General features: G+C 37.2%; 1 long non-coding RNA gene across 1 annotated transcript; it reads left to right on the top strand.

Moving 5' to 3' along the window:
* LOC135579589 (uncharacterized) lies at window positions 1–24,550 on the top strand. The gene is made up of 5 exons (XR_010473014.1): window positions 1–81; window positions 14,581–14,660; window positions 16,911–17,025; window positions 19,269–19,379; window positions 20,812–24,550. It is a non-coding gene; the product is annotated as an uncharacterized LOC135579589 (long non-coding RNA).
* The last annotated feature ends 401 nt before the right edge of the window (window positions 24,551–24,951 follow it).

Below are 24,951 nucleotides of genomic sequence, written 5' to 3'. Positions count from 1 at the left end.
AAGGAAGGAAAAAAGGAAGGAAGGAAGGAAGGAAGGAAGGAAGGAGCGAGCACATTCTTCCCATAGTGGAGCAAATGATTGGTAAGTTCAGAATAAAATAGTACTTTCCTAGCCTCCTTTCTTCCATAGCTATTATATTTACCCTCAGCTACTGTTTCATGTTAATTCTTAATCCTTAAACAGTGGGGGGAAAAAATGACATTGATTTAATTGGAATGACACTAGATGCCTTTTTTTTTTTTTTTTTTTTTTGTGAGGTATTCTGGGTCAGCATTAAGATTATTGGCTAGATCAGTATGTTTAGTTCTTAAATCCAATGAGGTCTGCCCAAGTTATGATGCTATGTGCTATTTCATTCTAATCTTTAATGCTTCTTTGAAGTACTACAAGATTTAAGTGAAAGAAAAAGGGTTTGAAGAATAGATGATAATGCCATCTACATTTAAACAAACAAACTCAATGTGAAAAATGCATAGTTATGGAAATAATTATTTTTCATCTCCAGGTTCATAAAAATCATTACACTGTATTATATGTTCCACTAAGTAATTTTGCTTAATGCTACAAATGTATTTCATTTGGTACTAAAGAATAAATGGTCAATGATTCACATATATTAATTCAGGAACATCTGCCTGCTTACAGATAAGAGTCAGGGGAGGAAGGCAACTGTGTTGAAACTCTTTCCTGAAAAACAATGTTTTCACACATTGAAAAAAAAATATGCAGAAGTAGTAGTTAATTAGTGGCTTGAATTTATTTCTCAGATGTCATTATGTGGAGAAATGCTCAGGTACTTTAAATCCTTGCTGTGTCAATCCTCAGTCCTGAAGTATTTTAGAATTTTTGATCTTTCAAACTGCTGACAGTCTAAACTCAATAAGTATATGAAGTTATAGTAATTTGTCTCATGCTGAAATTAAAATGACCTCCATATTGTGTTTATCTTTCATTCTGCTTTGTTTTGCAGATTTTTGTCTTATGATTACACAAAACCAACTTATTTTACTAGGTTCTTGTAGGGTAAGGAGGGGAAAAAAAAAAAAAAAAAAGAGAGGAAAAAAAATGTAACCCCAGAAAGGAATATTTTGTCTTATGAACTTCAGAAAAATGATTGTGGTTATTTGGCTCAGATTTTTTTGTTTAAACATAAACTACAACCAATTTTTGGCCTAATTTATGGAACTGGTAAACACTGGTGAGGTGAGGGGGAATGTAATTATTGTACACTGTGGCTAAGTCAGTTTTACACACAGTGATTTAGTTAGCACGAATGGTAATGTGTATCAAATGTACGTTGAATGTATAATGCTCTTCATTGCAGTACTTGTTATCAGAAGCAGTCAATGCCAAAATTTTATTTTTGCATAGAATGTAATTTTTTTCTATTTACATTAAATTAATTTGACCAGAAAAAGAGAGATAACAATGTGGGGAGAATATGAATGATAGTCTGCAAACATGCAGAGAGACAAAAAGGAATTAGTTTAGAATTTTTGTAATGATTGTCCTTTTTAATAGCTGGGTGGGGTGGTGACTGAGACTGTATTTTCAATTACTCTTCAGGTCGTTAATGTTGATTACATTCTTCTTCTAACCATAAGTCTTTATTTAATGAAAATGTATGCCACCCACTAAGCAGGCATGTGGTTAGGGAACAATACAGCAGGATTTGATTGCCCTATTAACAATAATCATCATGAGACTTTGGGAGTAATAATTTAATGACTTCTTGCACTCTTGTGCTACTTTTTGGTGGTGTTCATTTAGCATGTACTACAATGATATCTCTAATGAAATTAAAACTTGCCAGCAAGCATTATTAGCTAAAGATAGGCAGGTATTGAAATACCAGACCTAACAGGGCTCCAGTGACTGCCATTAAAATGTCTACAGACAAGGTAACTTAATCTGAATAAAGCAGGGTGGCCTCTCAGAAAGGTAGTAAATAATTTTCAATGACTGACAGGGTGGAGGAGATTGAGGGGCGAAGGGGGAAGGAAATATTGTTTCGTTTATCTTTCTTCTCCTTATGATTCACAGTCATCAACAGCCTTGTGGATGACATGCAAGGGAGGTGGCATAGAATTGGAATGGACTCAATCAGAGGAAATGGTGGGACAGCCCATTTTGTGGGGCTCAGTCTTGTTTACAAGCAGGTCAGCTGTAAAACTCTCAGCTGAGGGCTGTAGCTCTGGTTACACTCCATTCTTTAAAGAATTCCCTCTTCTGCACTCTGGATGGAAATTGTTTTGCAGGAGCGAAAAATCAGCTATCACAGAAGACATTTTACTCAGCCTTCTTTGAAGAACTGCAGTTAGGGAAGGTAGCTGCTGTTGCTGTCTGTGCCTTCAACACTTCTTTGTGCCAGAATGGAGAACTCTGTCTCAATGACCTGGCTGCATATTTGTACACATTTTCTTCTTGTTCAACCAATTCTCTGAACTTTATCAAGCATATTCAAGCTAAAGACTACACTTAGAAAGGTTGTACTAAGCAGAGACCTACTACTGAAAAAAATGTGAACCACAGAAATAGTGTGTTCTGAGCATCTGAAGAACATGGCACAAAAGAGTGAGGAGCCCATTGCCTCAGTAGTAGTGGGTGAGGCCAGATCATAGAATCATAGAATGTCCTGAGTTGGAAGAGACCCACAAGGATCGTCAAGTCCAACTACTGTCCCTGCATAGGACAACCCCAAAATTCATACCAGGTGTCCGAGGGTATTGTCCAATCACTTCTTGAACACTGTCGGGCTTGGGGCCATGACAACCTCCCTGGGGAGCCTGTTCCAGTGCTCCACCACCCTCTGGGTGAAGAATTTTCTTAATGTCCAACCTAAGCCTCCCCTGGCACATCTTCCTGCCATTCCCTCAAGTTCTGTCATTGGTTTTCAGAGGAAAGAGATTAATGCCTGCCCCTCCTCCTCCTCTTGTGAGGACACTGTAGACCACAATGAGATCTTACATCAATCCCCTCTTCTCCAGGATGAACAATTCAATAACTTTAGCCACTCCTCATACAGCTTCCCCTCCAAATCCTTCACCAACTTTGTAGCCCTCTTTTGAATGCTTTCTAGTAGTTTTATATCCTTTTTATCCTGTGGCACCCAAAACTGCACACAGTGCTCCAGGTGAGGCTGCACCAGTGCAGAACATAGTGGAACAATCATGTCCCTCACTTGGCTGGCAACGCTGTGCTGGATGCACCCCAGGATACAGTTGGCCCTCATGGCTGCCAGGGACACTGTTGGCTCATGTTTAACTTTCCATCAACCAGAATCCCCAGATCCCTCTCATCAGAGCTGCTTTCCAGCCTTTCATTCCCCAGTCTGTATGTACAACCAGGGTTGCTATGTCCTAGGTGCAAAACCCAGCACTTGCTCTTGTCAGATGCATGCCTGCTCACAACACCCAGTGTAATCCTTTTTCAAAACCTTTCTTCCAACATAAAACACACTTCAGTCAGTGCATCTACAAAACAAAACAAAACAAAATTACTCTTTTTGAAATATTGCTTGAGATCATAAGTGGTTGATTATATCAGTGTGTCACTTGAGACTCTTGCCTGGGAATGGGTGAGTGCTCTTGCTCCATTCCAGTGCAAGTTTAAACTTTACTATGGTTTGCTGAAATTAATCTGTGTAACAACAGACTGAACCTCTCAAGAGAATCTCACAAGGCCAATAAGCACATCTTGGCTTGGGGGCAGTAGCTAATAGATGAAAGGCTGTAAAGAGATAGTTTCCTGGAACTTCACTGGCATAACTGCCAGTGTATCCCAGTGTGAGAGCAAAGTAAAAGTCACTTTCAGCAATCTCTGAAGATAAACTTTCCCACTTACAGCCGAAAGATGGTTTAACAAGCTGCTCTTTATTATACTCCACTAGTTACTAACTGCCTTAGAGCCTCAAGTTTGTTGTTGATTTGTTGTCAGTCCATCAACTGATCATGTCACAAAGCAGAGGAAATTTAAGCTTTCCAGGAGGGCTTATTCAGACCCAAAGAAAACAATGGAGATTTAACCTTGAGATGTTAATTAATTTTCAACTCACGTGTAAGTATAGGAAAACCTAATAATGAGGACATAATACAAAAAGGTAATGGAAGACTTTGTTGTCAAAAACAAGCCACAAGGAGTACCTGAATTCTCAGTAAAATGGAATTTAGGCTACCACACGAGGTCAAAATAAAGTGTTTGTGATTTTCCTTTAACTCATTTGTGTTAAGCTGATTGAGTATACCTTGCCCTTTGCTGGTGACAAAACCTCACACTCTGTGCTGCAGCAATCTCATAACTAGCACAGTGCAGCAGCGTACTTCGGCCTTAGGATTGCTAATATTGCTTTCGTCTTTCTAGTGTCCTTCACATTGCCTGGTGTAGTTGGTAAAAGTTCAGTTTCTTGACTTGCACATGGTGATAAAATAACAGATTAAGTGGATTTTAAGATGACTCCATAATCATGTTTTCATTACATTTGAAACATTCATTTAACATATTTTTCTGGTTTTACGTATAAGAGAAATTGTGCTTACACTTCAGAGAACTTTTCAGATCATCTCTTTAAATTGCTGTGGACAGGAATACTTCCATAGTGGGAAGACTTTTAGAAGCTAAAATTTAGTCATTGTGTCCTAGATGGTAATAAGAATTTATATATATTTTTTTTATAATTTTACATATGCCGACTGTCTAAACAAAACTCCCTACAAATGTAGAGTGTCCATTATAGCTCTGTATCTTATGTAAACATGGTATTCTATGTTTAGAATCATTTTTGTTGGAAAAGACCTTTAAGATCATCGAGTCCAATATAAATATAAATATAAATATAAATATAAATATAAATATAAATATAAATATAAATATAAATATAAATGTAGAAATCAAAGTAGATATCCATATGACTGAGGAAGTTATATCCCGCTCTGCATTGAGGCTTGCCCTATGATTTATTCAGCTGGCAGAGTAGTGCTGTTGGCCACAGCCCTAAACCCATGACCAAATGCTTCCCGTAACCGACAGGCTGGTAGAATATGCGCTGTACTGTTGTCCCAGGAAAGATGAGAATCAGGACCTAGTGGGTGCTACTAGAACAACTTCTGCTACCAGGGCACTCTTTCCTGGGTGTTTTTTTCTCCTGCAAGCACCTGGATGGGCACCCGCCTGCTGATGGCAGAGAGTAACAGCCCCTGAGTGATGAAACAACTATCCCAGATAGCAATGTTGCCTAGATGGAAGGGAAAAAATTTAACTAACATTGTTCTGTGAAGAGATTATTGGGAACTCTCCAATTTTCAAATGATTAGAAAGGCAGGTTTGGTACCTGTTTGAGTATGCTGTTGTCACAAATGTCTCTTCTTAACTGAGTTGAAGGCACAAACCCACAGATTTTGACAGAAACTGGAACCTAGTCCTTCAGCAATGCAAGTCAAAGTTAGAGCTTGAGTATCTGACATATCATTTTATGTCTTGGTTTCTGGTTTTTGCTTGTTTAATTGTTGCTGCTCTCCACTAATGTCCATTTCAGTAGCTGATACTTTATCTCATTATTCTTAAGATCACTTAACAGAGGAATAAAGCTGACCTAAATATTTATTGGTTACCCAATTGTGATCTGAGCAAGTAGCAGAAATAATTTTCATTGTTCATGGACTCTTTATGTTGTACCACAGGAGATTTGAAGACAAAACCTAGTATTATGCAAAGTGGAGAGCAGAAAGAAGTATCTGACTGCACAAAGCTTTCCAGCAATACACATAACTAAATTCCTGCATAATTCTCTTACAAACTGTTAAACTTAAAAATGAATAAATATGAGCACTAAAAACTAGCTGCTGTCCAAGATTTTAGCTTTACAAGAAGGAAATTCAATCTGTTAATTCTTGTAACTGTGGGCTGTGTCAATGCAAGATTAGATGAGACCCAAAAAAGTGAAAAGAAAAAAAAATAAATTGATTCTAGATGCTATGTCTTGCAAGGCAGTATAAGGAATATCAGCATTGGAAGGCAATATAACAGGAAGTGTTATGAATATCAATCACAGAAAGTGTTTTTTTATATCCCATAAATTCACATAGTACAGTCTGACTGGCACACAATGTCAAAGTTAAAGTCAACTTTAATGGATGTAGTATTTCACCCTGATGTTCAAACCCAACCTGATTTTTTTTTTTTATTCACAAAACATCATAATTTCAGGTCAAACAGAAAGGGTGTTACTTTACAGTGTTTGTCATGTCCAGGAAACATGCTGATGGCTTGTGTGGAGTGATTCTGATCACACAGTAGGAACTATGATGCCACAGTGTTGTCTATTTCATCAGGCTTTTGGTTACTTCAACAAAATTCTATTTTATTTGCAATAGCAGGAGAGTGTCCTTCATTATGGAAAACAAATGCAATAATTTCTATATTTTAATTTTTTTTTTTTCCTAAGTGTGGTTCTATGGCATATATTCCTAAGCTCAGTTCAAGGAGTTCTATGCATTAATTTAAACTTTTGTAAGAAAAAAATAGTTTCAGGCATTTTTAACCTGCTCCCACACAGAGCACACAGAGTTTGAAAGGATGCCATTTCAATCTGACCTTGTTAATCTTTCCTAGCTCTTCACTTCATCTTCTGTCCGTCATATTAGTCAGGGACACCTTTGTCAAACACCAAGAACTGACCTGTATGATTTCTGTTAGATTCATCCCTTGATTATCCTATTGATTCGCAACCTATATCGCTTACTTGAGAGTATTTTCTGAACATCTAAGGCAGACATTGAATAGCTGTATATCATGCTCTTCCACAGAAGAACTCTGACATTAAGAAAATTAAAATCTGTTTTACTCATACAAAATTAAAACTGTTGTCTGACATTTAAAGGATTGTTTAGTGCAGATCTTCTATGAGATTGAGGTTGGGTTGCTTTTTGAATAGTATTTGAAAGGGAAATACAATCTACAAGAGAATTTTAGAAGTTTCTCTCAAAAAGTTAAAAACAAAAATTGAAGTTTGTCTGATAATTATTCACTATAAAGGCTTTGATTTTAATTCTTGATACTTACCAAAACTCCTTTTTTGCATTTATTTGTGTATCATCTAATAAAGCACGAAAAGAGAATGAAAAGAGCTTGGTGATTTGCAGTTTTAGGGTTGTAACGTTGATGGTTATATGATTAAAAGTAGCATGAAACTTGGAAGATTAGTGATTCTATGTTACAATTGAAGAGGCAAACCTGAGAAAGAATTATATCTCTTGGACTTTAATTTTATGGAATGAACATGCTAGTTCAATTTACTAGTCTTACTTAAAAACTCTGAGATGGGGGTGGGAGGGAGGAAGGAAACAAAGACCACCACAGAAACAAAAAAAACAAAATAGAAAAGGCAACAGAGAGGTTTTATATTATTCAGAAGAGAACACAGGTAATTTTAGAGTGTTTTACTTTCGTATTTTGTACCCTTATAGCTCACATTGTTTGCTCTGTTCCTTGACACAGAACAGTGATTACTGCACTCTTATAGGAGTATTTAAGTAGTGTATATTATTTACCTTTGCAGCTTCTCTAATTTATGTTCTATTTTGGTTGTATTTCTAACATATCCAGAGACTTAAACACTTGGTATTTCCTGTTTATGTAGCACTTGTTCGACACACAAGCATGGGAATGCTTTTCTGCTGAAGCTTTTTCCTTCAAATTCCTTCCACTCATACTGCTATTGAAATAAGGGTTTTAGAGATTAATCTGCTCTGAAAAAAAGTTATGATTCACAAAGATATTGGATTTTGTGAAGTTCTAATAACTATAAATTGGATGCCTGTCTAGAAAAGAATCAACAGAGCTGCAGGAAACAATTTTGGGCTTGCAAGGCAAAGTTACTTAGCCATGAGAAATGTGCTTCATTCAGTTTCAGATACTCATAACTTCACTTTCAACCAGTTGGAGGAAGAAATAGCAGCAAACAAAATGGGAAGTAGGTTTGTTTGTTTGTGTCTTTTAAATCTGAAGTGCAATATCTGAGGGAATAGGCAAGCACTGTGTCAACTTCTCAGTAGCATCAGTTGCCGGAACTTTTTTGCACCCCAGATATACCAGTGTAGTACCATCTACATTAATATCGTACCAGTGGTGGTGGAGAGTAACTAAATCCTTCATAATATATGTACAAGTAATTGTTTTTCCTGAATAAGAGCAGTCTCCCCATGTCTTTATGGTGTCACATAGTTTCTTACAGCTACCGACACAGATGTGTGATAGTAAGAACCAGGAAAAAAAAATGTAAAATTATAATCTGCAGAAAATGAAGGTTTTGGAAAATTGTTTCAATTAATATCAGTTACTAGCTAAGCAGTAGGACTGAAAACTGTATTTTCAATTAACTTGTCTGTTTCAATGTTTTATTAATAAGAAACTAAAATCTTATGTCAGTGTGGGGTTTTTTCCTATGTAAAACCCCAATTTTGTTCTCATTATGAACATCTTAAAGATTCATAGAGAAAAAAAATCAGTATGCTTTAACCAAAATATTAATTAGACTTCAACTTTTAAAATTTGCAATGTTGAGATATTTGCAAATTTCACAATATGACAAAACTTTCATAAGCAAGAAAAAAAATTCTTTTACAAAATCTCCATATAAACACTCTATTGATGGGGAAAATAAAGAAATAAGTTATAATGTAACTCCAGCTAGTGTACCAGGGAGCCAAGTACCAGTGAATCAGGATCATAACCAGTTTCTTACATCCTTGTTCCTCTTGGGCCCAATCTCTATGTTGTTCATTAAGGACAATGTATTTCTTAAGATTGCATCCAATTGGCTCTTTCTATGGGCATTTCTTTGTGTACAGCTCTTTATATTTTTCAGGTGTCTGTATTTACACATCAAAACCATAGATGTGGAAAGCGTTTGATTTTTTAAGCACTAGGTTGTTTTTTTCTGATTAATTCATGCTTATGTAGCCTATTTGATATAGATTGTCCAGTCAAGATACACTATAATGGATGTTGGCAAATTCCTGAGAAACCAGAGAGCACTGGGTTTGTTTCCTTAAATAAAATACAAGTCTTCACCCAGATGGTATAAAATTTTTACATTCTTGTAGATCTACAAATGTTTTGGATGCTTTTATAAGAGCACTAGGAAAACATTTTATACACACTGCCTCTCCACAGACATGACAATCTTTCCGCTCTGATATGATCAATGTCTTTAACAGCATTAACATTTGACAGACTTAAACTGAGACACCCAGGTTTGTGAGTGCACCTGGTTCAACTGCATGTCTTAGTCGTGTCCTGACATACATCCAGGTCTCATTCTGGAATATCCTGATCCTCACCCAAGCCCCGTTTTCCGGTGGAAGAGTAGGTGAAATTTGTCATGTGTTTCAGCTTAAACTAAACAAAGTGAGAGACCAGGACTGTGACTTGTTTCTGCTCTGAAGTTTGTTCACACCCAGTGGCATTTTGCAATAGTTCACTACTGAGGTGATTCTAAAGTACCCCATTGCACTATAAATCTTTTTTTTTTTTATTATCTTGAGTCCCTGTTTTGTATTAAATATCTTTTAAAAAATCCATCTGAAGGTAGATAATGGGTGAGACAGTGAGAATATTGAGTTCAAGAGCTTAAAAGTAATAAAAGGCTTTTGAATTCTAAACAAGTTTTGATTTGACTACAAACTAGATAATTACATAAGCATAAAACCAGACATTAAAAAAATAAATCTATGAAGGCCGACTTTTCGAAGAGAGAACCCAAGATGTGATGGAACAGAAATAAATAGTTTTACAAATATGTTTTGTCTTTACTCACTGTGACCTGTCAGCAGATATTCTTCTTATGGTTTCTTCTTAACCTGCAAACAAGGTAATTAAAAGAGTGTCAGCAAAGTCCATGCTGCACTCTCTAACCTGAGGTCTAGCTGGGTGTTCCTCTTGAGCAGGTGCAGGATCCACGCTCTGCCAGTGTGCATTCGCACAGCACCCAGGGAGGCGTATGCATTCGCACTGTGCCTCGCCTCCCCAGCCACACTCTGTATTCAAGGAGCTTCTCCGAGCTGTGGGTGTACTTCTGCTTGAAGGAAGGTTTATCCTGCTGTTTCTGCTAAAGATTCCACCTGGCCCATGGGGCAAAAGTCAAAACCAGGTAAATAGCCCTTACAAATCCCTTTAGAACCATATGGCATAATAAGGTATAAGCAAATGAACAGAATGAATAAAAAGATATAATACACTTTCTGTCTCTGCATATTAATTTAACTAGCCCATTCCTACCTGTAAAAGGAAACAAAATGCAGGAAGAATCAATTGAGCAGAAACATCCAAGAAGGTGACTGCTATGCTTTAGTTTGATGTTTTGGTGTCAGGTAGTGAGAATGGTTTTAGCATTCAATGTAAAAGCTGATCTTTCCTAGATTACTGCTAGCTTTGATGCTATATATTGTGTAATCCAAGGCTGGCTGGAATTTCATATCATAAAAGGCAGGATTTTACTGGAGGTACAATAGAATGTGACCTAGCAATTTTTGTTGTTTTTCTTGGGTTTAATAACAGTTTTGTCCTAAGACAAGAAATATCAGAATAAGTAAGTTATAATTTCTTTCTTTTCTTAACAGAGCTTACATCCCGACTTTATTGTTTCCTCTGAAGTCCTTAAGCACTGTGTTTATCTTATAGCTCAGAGGTGATAGTAATGCCATGTTACTGTCAAAATAATGGTGAAATTGCAGAGATGAGTAAATACGTGGTTGATGTTACATATATTTTCTTTCCTAAGCAAAGAATTGGAGCTAGAATAAACAGAATAATGTGTGCATAACCTTTAGTGAATCACTGTGGTCACTCCTCATTTTATTTTTTCATTATCATTGACATTTCTGAAAATGGAGCTTTATTAAAAACTTCTGGCTTTTATCAGTGGACTAGCAAAATAAGGTTTCCCTGAAGGATAATGCATGTGAAAAAGGAATTATGTGAAACACTGTAAAAATAATGTGATGGTATCTTACAAGATGAGACAGACTATGGAGTAATGTACTACATGAGACAGAGTCTCACGTCTTTACTTATTTTGACTTCCAAGCAACTTGTCCATAAAAGTGCTACTCTGTGAGTAATTCAATTACCATTTAAGAAAAGAAGGATGGCTTTGTAGCTAGAATAGTCAAGGAACTTCTTCTCTGTTCTTAACTTAACCACTTTCTTCCTGTGAAGCCTTGGAAAAATGATTTGAACAATACCACAGATGGAAAACTCACAACATTATGGTGTCACAAACTTTTTAGTATGTTTATTTTTACACAGATGAATGCCTGTTATATGTTACCTATGCTTATGCTTTCTCACTACACTGTTCCTCAATCAAATCCCAAAGTTCTTCTCATACTCTGGCTCCTGGGCTGCTGTCTGCTAGGCTCCCTAAATATGTCCCAGCTGGAAATAAATCTTAAAGCGACCTTTGTGTTGCAACCTGTCAAGTTACCAACAAACACCAATCTGGTTGTTTCACACTCACAAGTATGAAAATTCTCAAATTTGTATGCAAAAGGCAATGTCTTGGGGCCCAGCCTGCAGCTCCCTATGTTCAGCTTCTCCATGGGCAAGATACAGAGTCTGCTGACCTATAAACATTGACTGTGGCCACAAAGTAGCAAGATCTCAGCAACCCAGAACTGGTTAGATAAAATTTGTTAGTAACTCAAAGGAGCTGTGATAATTCTCCATAGAAGTATAGATGGTTTTAAACAGTACATGCCTGAATTAAGTTCTTTGCTGCAAATCAGTGCAACAGCTACCAGCTGCAGGGGTAGCTTTATGAAATAACCATAATGATAGTCAAATCTAATGTACACTGGAAAAGGTGACCTATTAATAATTCTTTAATTATAATTATTTTTTCAATTTGTGATAATGTATTTATTTATTGTCAGAGTTGCTAGTGGTACAGTGAAAAAAAAATGAAACCTACTTCTAAATTATCTTTAGATTGCAAATAAGGTAGGTTTTAAATCACAATATAAAGAAAAAATATATATAATAGCATACTTCATTTATCCCCCCCTGTGGATGAGATTTATAGCAGGAAAGCAAATATTAGCTTGTTAGAAAAAGTGACCAGCCATCCACTGGATATCACCTTTTCAACTGAAAAGGAAATAGATTTCCTTTTAACTAAAACTACTTCTTTTATTTGTGTTAAACATATGCATTAACTCAGTATATTCTCTGCAGCAGGTCATAAATTATATATGAAATAAAGTAAAAAAAAATCCATGCACAATGCACACAGAGAATATAAAAAACTGTACAATTACTGCTAAGCTCTTGTATTCTTTGTAATATCAAGTCAGACAAATCCAAAAATCCTCACTATGCTTTTTCTTCAAAAGTAAATAGGGTGTCATTTGGGGGCTTAAGTGGTGGGATTTTTTGTTTGTTTGGGGTTTTTGTTTATTTGTTTGATTTTGGGTTTTGTTTGTTTGTGTTGGGGTTGTTGTTTATTTTGTTTTTGTTGGTGGTGGTGGGTTTTTTTTGTTTTTCTAATTTCAGTTTTCCTTTCCTCATTCCAGGAGATTGCTTTGTTTTTCTAAATTACCAATTATCATTACACCTTACCAATAAGGCAACTAAATGTTTAAGGCAGGAATCTTTCTCTGTTTTTTTGGACATAGCACCTGGGGTTCAAGTGACCTGAATTATGTTCCTGAGTTGACCAGTTATGCGCCACTACCCTTGTTCCACATAACTTTTTGTCTGATTTATCTCATAAAACTTCCAAGGCTCTGTATCTCTGCTTTTTTGGTTCATGTCATCCATCACAGTGGAGGTGGCATTATTCTGGAGTTCTTATTCACCGTGTTGCAACAGAAAATGGTAGGTTCTAGTCCTCAAATACAGTATTTCCATGAAAGGTGCTGATTTTAAATGTCTGACAAGCCATCTGCTTATTCTGTCTTAGGAAATGGCAAAGACCGTGTAATCCAACATCAGGATGTTTTCTCCCACAGTGTTAGAGCTGCTTTAATGTAGCTATTGACGATGAAGGGCATTCAGTGTCACATAGACAGATTTTCATTCTTCCTTGTTCTGTAGCTGCAGACTTGCGGCTTCATCAAAACCTTGCCCAAATTGGAGGGCTGAACACAACATGCTGATAGTCTGTCTTCTGTACAGTCTTGATGACTACTAGACTGCCTTCAGCTTTGGCTATTGAATTGTGCTTTTTTTTTTCTGAAGCTTTGCTGTCAAAAGGAATGCAAGGATAGTAAAGGTTGTGTGGTAAAGTCATGGGGACGGACCATGCTTTCCAGGCAAAGAAGCTCCATTCATACATTTGTTAACAGCTAGTCATATGCAATGACTAAGGTGACAGCATTTTAGGCAAAGAACAAGAAGATATTTCTCTTAAAACTCAAATGTTTCAGTTCAGCTTGCCACACCAAGACTATGTCTTCTGTTTACACAACTGGCTTGTATATGAACAGCCTTATCAGTGTATATCATTCTGGTGAAAGTCAGCTGAAATTGATGAATTGCTCCTTATTGTGTGCTTGTGGCTGCAGAACCTTTCGTTTCATGAGCATGTAGAGTGGAGATCCTTAATGGAAAAAACTACCATGATCTAAGGGTCCTAATTAGCCTACAAGCTGGTCCCAACCATTGCAAATACTGAATATTAATATAACCGGATTGCACATAAATCTTCCAAAACTTGCAACTTTGTCAAATTTCATAATAAATATTTGGGACGTAGTGATACAGTTTGCTCAGTATTTTAGTGATAGGCATTGAAGTCTGTCTCTTCTCTCTTCTGGGGAGGAAAATGTTTCATTCAACATCTCATTGTGCAGTAACCAATGAAGTAAAAATGGTCACTGTTGAACAGTATTTTATTAAAGTAATCCTTTCCTTCCCTGGGCCATGCAAAGTTATTTTCAGTATCAGTTAAAGTATCTACGTATATTGAAAGTATTTGTAGGCTTAGAGGAGCTGTTGATATCCATGAAAAACCTGCTACCATATTTTTTCTTAAATATCTCTTTTGTTGATCTACATTTGTCATGCACCCTTTCAAACAGGAGGTTTTAATGATGATGATAACATTAGGGATAAGAAAAGGTGTTTCAAAACATTTTTGTTTGAGAAGATTTGTCTTAGTCTAAGTAGCTGTTGAATGATACATAGTAAAATGCTTTGTGCTAAATATTTTGTAATGAATTTAACCTTATTAACTTCCATTTCGCATTCCAGTTTCAAAAGGCAGCAATTACAGAAAGGGACTCTAGCCATAATCTCAGAGATCCAATGGAAATTATTTATTTATTAGGCCGGATACCCAGCCTCGCCATCTGGCATTTAACTGAGTACACTAGGTATAGTCAAGACTGAACTGTGTTCAAAGGAATTTTATACAGTGCGATGACTGAAAGACAGAAAATCTGCAATACAAGGGTTGAACAAAGAAACAAAGTAAACTTTCCTTGTTGAGAGGCTTGCTGAATGGAAGACAAAATAGGTAGAAAATTGTTTATGGTTGCTGCCACAAAGGGTTTTGTTTGTTATTTCTGTCACTTTTCTCCTCAGAGTTCACTCAAGAAAGTTGATCAAGAAATGCCACATCTAAAGCCCTGCAGGAGGTTTGGTTGCAGACCCAGAACTTACAAGTGAGGGAAACCTTTTTTATTAGCATTTATTTTTGACCTGTCTTAAAAAGCATGGCTATACGAAAAGCTGTGGTGCAATTCAGCAAATTCCCTTCATGATGATTCAGTATCAGTTCCTTTTCCAAAGGGCCAGTGCTCCTTGGATTCTCTTAAAAATTAACAGCCCTGATCATTCCATTTTCAGCCTTAGTTCATGACACTTGTTCCGCCACCTGCAGTAAAAGATTTATTTTCACCTTCTTTATGGACAAAGCATACTGCGGTATGTGGGGGTGTCTCTCCATTTAGATCTCAGAGAAATAAATTGGACCACACAGAGTATAAACAAAATGTAAAGTAAAAGATATAAATAACATCAAATGGTATGTGTGTTACTGTAGGTTGCACAAAGTTTGAGGGGAAAAAAAGTTTAATTTGATTGGAATGTAAAAGGTTATCAGATAAATTCATTCAGGTGCCTAGTAGAATAAGTATTTCAGAGACCAGAAGTCTGACTACACCAAAGCTAGAGTTATGTGATGTTACTTATCTTTTATTGTTTTTTCCTTCTCCAGTTCAGGTTTGTTTTGTGATGGTATAGCTGTTGGACTGTAATTCACATTGAAAGGAAAACAGTATTGTGTTGCAGGAAGTAGCCATACAAGGGACTGAAAATGAATGTCATACTCATTTTAGTCATACGTTGATCAGTCGTTGATTGTAACAGTTTAGAGTTATCATATGATTTGGCCTTATATTTGACATAAGCTATCATGCAGAGAACACTTAGTTGGGTATTATGTACTGTAAATGCTGAATAATACTTAGACATTATTTGCTGAAGTAAGTTTATTCAAATTTAGAACATTATTTACATAGATTTTAAATGTGTTTTTCCACTATTTTCTCCACTATTGCAGTGCTTTGGTTGTGATTGTCGTCATATGCTAGTGAATTCTTGTGAATATGAAACTAAAAAAAAAGAGGAACAGACTAGTCACATTACCATGTCATATCTATGAGGTTCAACAAAAATACAGCATGAATCACATACATAAATAGTGTGGACTTTTTTTATTCACAAAGCTATTCCAGCTCCAGATAACCATTGGTAGCTACAAGCTAGAGATCAGCTGTGTTTTGTCTGCCTTAAATTTTTCGTTTCACAACCTCTGTTCCTCACTCAAGGTTTTCTGGGTTGGAATAACTATTTCAGAACTTTGAAAGCAGAAATATTTATAAAAAGAGTGAAATATACCTGTATTGCAGCAAAGTTCAGAGACTCCAGCAACAGAGTAAATCACTATCATCAGAAAAAGAGGGACATAAATTACTTTATTCTGTTCTTTTTTGTAGGCTGCCACCTAGAAATGGCTGAACAGATGAAAAAAAGAATAACAATGGCAGATTTCATAGGAATTGATAGTACTGAGAAACTCTAGAAATCAGACCTTGAGTCTAGGCCTCAAAAAATCAATAATATTTGCATATGGCAAACAATTATTTTGTAAAACCTTTTTTGTGGTAGTGCTGTTGAAGGGATTTCTGCACATTAAGTAAATATAACATAAATCTTTAAGTTTGATCCACCTCTTTAACAGCACATCACAAGAAGCCATTTGCAGCACATATAAAAAAGTAAATAAGTTTTGTGAATCTCAAGAGTAAAGCTATGTGTTCATAAGCACCATCTATTGGCATTTTATCTATTAGGTAGCTCTATCTGGATAGATCTGGAGCACTTCTGTAACAACTGTTATTGGAACTAATTTGGGAATGCCAGTGGACATATTTGAAATTCAAATTGGTTCACATATGTACAGATACAAACTATGGGAAATACTGTAAGGGTAGTGAATTATGGTATCCATGCATTAGCCGTGAGTGCTGGATGTTCACCACTCACGTTGCAAGGTAGACTTCCCCCAAGGAAATATCCAGTTAAGAAAGTCTTTGAACCCTCCTCTTGGTAATAAGAGCTCAGGTTAGGTAACATCACCCAATGGTTCTGGCCACAGATACAGTTTCCGTCTTTGGGGGCTGCCTTACTCTTAGGTAGTTGTTTGGTTTTGATTGGTTTTTTTGTTTAGTTGGTTGTTTGTTTTGTTGTTGTTGTTGTTGTTGTTGTTGTTGTTGTTGCTTTTTTTTTCAGATTATAGCACTGACAGGTTGGTAGGTGACTGGCTTAGAGCTGATTTCTAGTGAGTATTTCCTCTGCTTCAGGCACTAGACACTGTGACTTTTATGTTCCCTATCTCATTTCCTAAGCAGCTTCTAGACCAGCCATGATGGAACTTCCTCCCATCTCCTTCCCAAGTGATGTGTCTTGAGCTTCATCCACAATGCCACTGTTTGCTGAGCTCCTGAGGAAACACCACTTGAGCTGGTAAAATCACAGAGTGGAGCACTGGGATACCTTCTTGGGCCTCAAAAGCCATACAGACAGATTAGGGACTACTTGGCCTTGGTCTTTTCTAACAAGTTAAGCAGGCCAGAAATGACCTCCAACCCTCAGGCCATGTAGTGCAATAGCTGTTCTGTCCCAAAAGTTAAATTCTTTCTTTTTCAAAACAGAGAGGCCACTTCTGAGCTTCCCAGAGAGAACAGTCTCTGTTCCATTGTAGCACCTGAACCACGCCTGAACTCTTTCTGGGAGAGTGCTTGTTGGCCTGGGCCTAAAGATGTCAATAACTTAACAGTATGGACAACAGCTTGCTGAGGTTGCGGTCCCTGCCTTGGTTATGTTCAGCTTTCTCTCATAGATATGGCCACCCTGCCTAGAGGTGCTCATGGAAAAGGCCTGGCTGTCAAAACTCTTTCTGTAAATTTAGGCTCCTTGCTGTATATAACGTAGGGCATCATACCTCTATATGAATCTCAGTGTAGAAATTTAGGTCATCGCTAATACTAGAATAGAAGAATCATCTGCCCAAACCTGCTCTAAAAGCTGCTGGAGCTACACCTGGGCTCTACAGATTATGGCATCTTATCTTCCTACCTTGTGTTAGTGAAGGATAAGCACAATATAGTGAAGTTGCGCCACACTTCACGCACAACTCTCCCTCCTCTGCAAGTCCTCTGTACCAGACTGGCAGACGAAGCAGGCTCCAGCTCTGCTGTCTTTATGCTAACAAGCGACACTGTTTCCCCTGCTGGGTAATCAAACAGTGCCTAGGGCTGGAGAATAACAGAGTGTCTGGCTTTTTTGCTTACTCTCAATTCTTCACAGCAAGTGTCTGTGAAATAATGGAAAGTATTATGGAGCAATTTGATTTCATGATTTGTTCATACTGATGGCAAAGCGTTCCCTAATTATATAATAAACATCTGTTCTGCTTGATTAAGTACTCTCAGAACAGAACTATTGCAGAGTCTTCTTTCACTTGCTTAACCAAGACAAACATCTTAATTTTATTTTTTTTTAGTGGTCTCTGCAATGTGTGCTGACCTTCATTTGACAAAACTAAAATGACAGCAAGGAAGATAAATTATTGAAATGAAAAGGTGGATTGTAAAGCCTTTAAACTGTCCATTGAGCTCAAGCACAATAGCTCAGTAAGAAGATTTAGAGGCTACCATGTAATCTTATGGAAAATTCTAATGCTCTTGAAAAACTCAGGTTTGATTTGTACACTTCCCTGATATCAGTAACCATAGCTGAAATGGCAGCAAGTTTCTTTCTCTAAATGCCCCAAAAATAGAAGGGGTCAGTTCTTTGAGTTTTGAGCTTTCTTCTTTCAAAGACTGGAGCCATGAGAGGAAGAAAAAGCAAACCACAGGAGCTGTTTACAGCATTGAAATGCATCACACACTGTTAGATCAATGATCTACAATAGTAGGAATCTTTTACATAGAAGCCTGCAACAGCCCTGCTAGGACAAGCTGCTGATGGAGCAGGGTTGGAGTATTTATTCTTTTATGTGCTTCACCAGGAAAGTCCTAAGTGACCTGAAAGCAAAGGGCAATCAATAACTCATCAGACATAATGTAAAATGGAACTAATGTTCAATCAATTAGGTACCATGACCATTCCATGAAAGGACCAATTAGAAACAAAAACAGCTTAAGTAATTAAGCAAGGTTTTAAAAGCACTTGAGGTTGGGAGCTGTTCTGTTTGTGCAAGTGGCATATTCTAACACAAAAACCTTGTCAATAGCTGCAGAAATGCATGGCTTCGGATGTTAAACTGGGTTATTTCCACAATTAGCACCTCAATATAACAACTCTAGCATATTGAGTTAATTTAGATACCACAATGAAAAAATAATGTCATCTTTTAAATACATATCTGACGTGCCTGCAGCTGTTTTTCATATACCTAAATGTATGAGAAACACAATGAAGATAGAAGGTATAGTAAGATCTATTTCATTAAAAATAAAAAAGCAACTTATTTTTTGTCTTAGGTTCAATATAAGTAATCTTAGATTTATATATTAGCTTCAATTTGCTACCTGTTTCACTTGTGCGGTACCTGTGAGAATCAATTAAAGATTTTTTGGGCAAGGCTGAGGCAGGTATTGGTCCTTTTTGTTATTATTTATTTATTTTTTACTTCACAGCTGAAGATTTTAAATTTGGAACTTCAATCCATTTTTGTTGTTTTTCTTTCCCCTTTTTCTTTTAAGGAAAGATCTCCTAGAATCTCCAGGGAATAGAAGACAGAATTTAACCACGTTGTTTACTTTTTCTCATGGACAATTTGTGGCCAAATGCAGTTTTCATTTATCATGACCTAAGTATGTGTTAACGTGATTTTTATTGCTTCTGTGTAATAAGAAAAATATATATTACCTTTATCAAAAGAGTAAGATCTGCAGGCGGAATTTACTGAAAGGTTGTTACAGCTGGTTGCAAATATTCTGTCCAAAAGTGTATTAAAAAATTAGTATTTTCAAAATCTAGGGGTTTGAGATTTTTGTTTCATTTTTCTAATATCAACTCTCTTTAGATAGCTTTGATTTTTTTTTTTTTTAATCAAAAAAGCACAATTAGAAACCTGAATATTTTGCTATTACATTAAAATGCTTTCCTTTGGTTGAGCTGCTATAAAGATCTAGGTCAGCTGTGATATGTTTGCCTTGTCTCCCTCATTTGACAAAAAATTCTTACTGAACTTCAAATATTATGAAAAGCTTATCCTCCTGGCCTCAGAAATATCACTTAATGTCTTCCAGTGTAAGTAAGAATACTGATCTAGTCAGGCAATTGTTCTAAGCAGATCACACAAACTCCAGGTCCTGCAATTAGAGAAATGAAGGTTATGCTGTTTAAAACAAGAGATGACACAATGAAATACCACTCATTTGTTAATGTTGCAAATAACAAGAACTAGACAGCATCTGCTTGGGCTAGACAAGTCTACCATAAATAGAAGATTTCTATTCATTAAAAAAAGAAATTACAATATAAAATTTGAGTTGAATATTTACTACAGCTACGCTAACATTACATATGGAGTCAAACTCCAGTTTAGCAACCCAGGAGCACCTTGAAGAGTTGTGTTTGAAAGTGGGAAGACTGGATCCCAATCTATAGTTATCACAGAGGAAATGGAAGGGCAGTAATAATGACTTTCATATTTTCTAACTGAGCTTCTATCTTGTCCATGTGGAAGCAAAGCCAGAGCAGACTGGGAGTGTCCTGCACTTTGGATTAGCCAGCTGCTTAGAGAGTGCTGCTGGGAAATGAGTGATAGGCATCAGTATCTCTAGAGCTATAGGAGCATCAGACTGTGATCTTCAACTTGTTTGGTGAACTCTTTACAAGATAAGATGTCAAGACAAACTTTGGTCTTGTCTATGTGGTTCATATCTCCCTTTCTGAGGTGTCTGTTTTTCCTGATGGAGTGCATAAGAAGTCTACACCCTATAATATTACAAGTTTTGTATAGTTTTCTAAAAGGTCTGTTGTTTCTTGCAAGCAAATACATTTTTGTGTTTTATGTAGTAAGGAGGATTGAATAACTGCAATGATCTTAAAAGATAATTAAAATCTTGTGTTGAAGAGGGTGGAGGGGTTTTCAGAGGGGATTATCAAAATAGAAGCCTCCTTAGATGCATCAATTACTGCAGAGAAAATGAAGCGTCAAATAACCAGGGAGTTCTGATATCTGTGTTTTATTTTTGGAAAGGATGATAACTATTATTTCTACTTTTATTTTTTCCCTAGGCTTAAAGAAAATGTGTTGCCCAGTCAACCTTCCTTTCCCAAACTATCTTTTCTGAAACACTGCACATCCCAGAACGTAGATTTTGATTATGTAAAAGGGGCAAGGTATGATGCATGGGCATATAGCTACTGTTCCATATACAGAACATTACCCTCAGCAGTGTTAACTTTCCAGCTGCAGAGATCACTCATGCATATGCATAGTCCTCCAGGACCAGAAAAGGTAGGATTATTGTGTGTGTCTGAAAGTCTTAATTAACAGATTTCAATGGGACGAATGGTAGGTAAAACTTAGTACAAGCATCACTTTAGTAGTATGTCTTTGAAAAGGTAGGTTATGCAGGAGATGGACTGCATAATTACAGTGGTCTAAAAACTCATGAAAAATGTTATCCAGTATTTATTGGGTAAAGATATATGACATATATTTTTTGAGCAAGATGAATACAGAGCTGCACTGGACTTCAACCTGCCTAGAAGCAGAATTGGACTTTCTTTTCTTCTCATCCACTTGAATGAATGGAGTCAACAGCAGGAAATGTGAGCGTTTTTAACAGGTGAAGTGCAGGAAGGCATTTAATGAAATTAAATATCAGAAAATGTTAAGCCTATAAAAGGAAATACTTTTTCTAGGCTTCATGTAATTCAATTCCATTGCTTCTGGAATACATTTCAGATATAGGTATATAACCAAGCTACAGTACCTAACCAAGAGAAATATTTGTCATATGTCTCACAGTAACTGCTAACTGCAGTAACCGCTCAAATGTTTGTAATCTCATCGCTGGAAGATTATCTTGCCAAACTTTTCAAATTCCTACAGATCTGTATCACAAAAGTTGAGCACTGGCAAATCCCTTCTAGCCATTATTGCGGAGGTCTGTGACATCACTCTGCTCCTTTTGATTGTAAGTCATAATGGGCATCTTTCCCTCCAGCCAGAAGAAGAGGAGGATATATCAGAGTCCATATCACTCGTTGTCATTTATTGCCAGGCAGAGAAAACCTGGTTGCTGGTTTGCTATTAGAAGGAGTAATAGAATTCACCTCTCAACTATCAAGTCAGCCAAAAAGGGCCATTTTTTGTGTCCTGAAGGTCATTATCTCACTGCTGAGGAGACTAGTCTAATCTATTCCATGCCTGCTTGTGCAGATGATGTTTGCTAGGAACCCTGCAGATGTGGAGACATGCTGAATGTTTCATTGCTTTTTTGTCCCTATGGAACTCTTGTGTCAGAGGCCTGAATTCTCCTTTTTTACTTTTTGGTAGCTACTGATTTTTCTTTCTCTTCTATCTCTCCTTTACCCACCAATCAAAAGTGTGATTTTTGTAAGGAAGGTCCTGCCAAGCATGTTTCCAAATGTCTAATCCTGAAGGCAGGAGCACTTCCAAGGTATATATTCTACTCATTGGTCACATTTATCGTTTGACTCTTACTTCAGTGCTATGTGCAGATAATCAAGGGCATAGGAATTTGACAGTGATAGTGTATGTGGAATGAACTACGTCTATACATCATTATGGGATATATATTTGTAGACTCAGGCTGGTCCAAGGTGTATATGAGTCTGTTCTGTTATATGCTGGAAGATTTTCCAACTGCTTCAAAGTTTTCCACTGTAAGGTTGCATTTGAAGTTTTTCCTGCCTGCATAACAGCTATATCTCCCTTTGGACAGTCCAGACTCCCATGGAACTGTCCTGAAGAGCACTGCAGGGACAATGCAATAAAATACACATCTGAGTACACACCTTATGTGTCTTTCCCCAGGTACTTTTGCACCTGACTGTATAATGGAATTCAGTTTTTTAGTGAAGGGTCTGAAGTGTTTCTTAACTTTCAAACATTGTTCTTTCTCTGTTATGTTATTAGGAATCTCTACTTAGTGATGTGCTGTTTGTTGTTCTGCAATGTTATTGGAAATATCTACTTAGTGATGTACAGTTTGTTATTTTGTGTTATTTTAATGAAATTGTATCCCGCATATGGTACTACACAGTTGATTGCCATATTTATCTAGGCTTCAGTTTTGTAATGGCCTGTAGATGCACCCAGGAGTTCCAAGTATCATGTATTTATGAAAGGATTAAGTCAAGACAAATTGTTTTGAAATGCTATACAAATAATGATCCTCAAAACTATATTTCACTGGGTTTATCTGTGCATGTGACAACTGTGCTGAAATAATCTGAGAGTGCTCCTCTGAGTGAAGTTACTGGTCTCAACACTCCTGGCAAACAAAACGATTTCTTTCTTCAGTAGCACATACTCCTGTTTTATTGTGTCTCATTGTTGGCAGCAGGAGTGGATTTTGAGGGCACAACACCTCAACGAGATCCTGTAGCACATATGACATTGCGACAAAGGGCTACATTGCAGCATAGAATATGACAGACACTGTGGCACTGTTTCATGGCCAGTACTGCTTACAAAAACAAACAAACAAACAAAGCAGAAAACCTTTTATGGGAAACAAATATTAGTACAGACTTTAGAGAGAGACCTAGAAATCTTCAGGGGGGCCCTCACTTCTTGAAAGTTATATGAAACCCTTTTCACAATGCCCTGCTTCTTCCCACCCCAAGAGGAAACCTAATTCTCTGTATAAAACATATTTCTTTGTGTTGGTACATTTGATTTTAAGTTGCACTTTATAGAAGTAATAAAGAGGAGCATTAATGATCGAGTTAGAAAACAAGAGTCTATGCTGACGTTTGTGGAACATCGTTGCCAATAGGCATATGTAAAGATTTACTGTTTACAGCAGTGTGAGCTATGATGCCTTTGACTCATGGGAGCTATATATTTTGTTCTTTAATGCTCATTAGTGTTGTAGGTGGCTCAGATTTTAAAAGGGTTTGCCTAGGTGGGTTGTCAGTTAGTGATGAACATAATTGGTGCAGTGAATCTTTCTGACATCTCACAATCATAATTATTTTCAGAATATCAACAGAAGAGCTGTAATGCATGGTTTATAGCATTTTGCTGGTGCTTTGTGCAATGGTGGGCTTTGTTTTGCAGCTATATCTACCACAGCAAAGCAGTTTTCTATTCTCCCACTTTCTGTGGCATTCTCCATCTGAAATCTGTTCATATGACATATGCCCAAAGCTGTGGGATTCACTAAGATTGCACGGATGTAGCTAAAATCTACAATTTGGTGATAACGTTTTAAATTATGAATTTCATAGCTATAACATCTCTTTCTAGAATTCAAAAGTTTAATTACACAAAATCAATGCTAACCAGGCAGGGAAATACTAGGGCATTAAATTAAATGAATCTAACAGTGAAAAGTTACTCAGTGTGCTGAATGTTACCAAATACTCATGAAGATTTCTATTTTCTCTTGGTGATCTGCGATGGAATGCACCTCCTGCTCTCAGAGCCACTGCTCTGCATTGGCTCATGCCCAAGCCTCTCACTGGGGCAGCAGCCAAAGCCCTGATCTGCACTCGTGGTGCTTGTCCCTTGTGCTTTTTCCCTGGGGTATGAGGTCATCATCTGCTTTCAAGCTGTGAGGCCCGCAAACCCAACTCTGTGTCTCAAGACCTCTTTCAATATCTGGAGATCAACAGTCTTGTGGGCCAGTCTCACAGCTCCTTGAGCTCATATAGTACTTGGGCATGAGCAGCTGACTCCTGCAACAGGAACTAGGAGAAGTTGAGCAAGCTAGTCATGCAGGAGGCTGGAGACAACACCATCTCCTTAGGCACCCTCTTCTTGCTGAAGAGAAGGTGCTGGAGGTGTTTCTCCTTCAGGCAGAAGTGTAGCCACCTCAGGTTATCATCCAGCAGCAACCCAAAATGCCTCCTGTGCCGGCTTGACTGATCATGGTCATCAGGAGCTGCATGACGGACATCTTCAAGGCATGGGTACAATAGTCTGTGACCACCAGTATAAGGGTGCAGAGCTGCAGATACTTGAGGTGGAAGCTGTTGTGCCAGGCACACCTGATCATGTGCGTGAATAACTCCATCCTTCCACAGCGCAGCTATTTGGCCACGTTATACTGCTGGCAATGTCAGCTTCTACCTACTCAATGGTCAAGAAGGCATCTGAGTAATCCAGCCACAACCCAAACCTCCTGTCTATGAAGAAGGTTCTCTTGGAGGTGTTTGTCAGCTGGAGCTTGCAGA

Source organism: Columba livia, chromosome 1, assembly GCF_036013475.1.
Source record: "Columba livia isolate bColLiv1 breed racing homer chromosome 1, bColLiv1.pat.W.v2, whole genome shotgun sequence".
Classification (NCBI taxonomy): domain Eukaryota; kingdom Metazoa; phylum Chordata; class Aves; order Columbiformes; family Columbidae; genus Columba; species Columba livia.
This window is presented reverse-complemented; position numbering and strand designations above follow the sequence as displayed.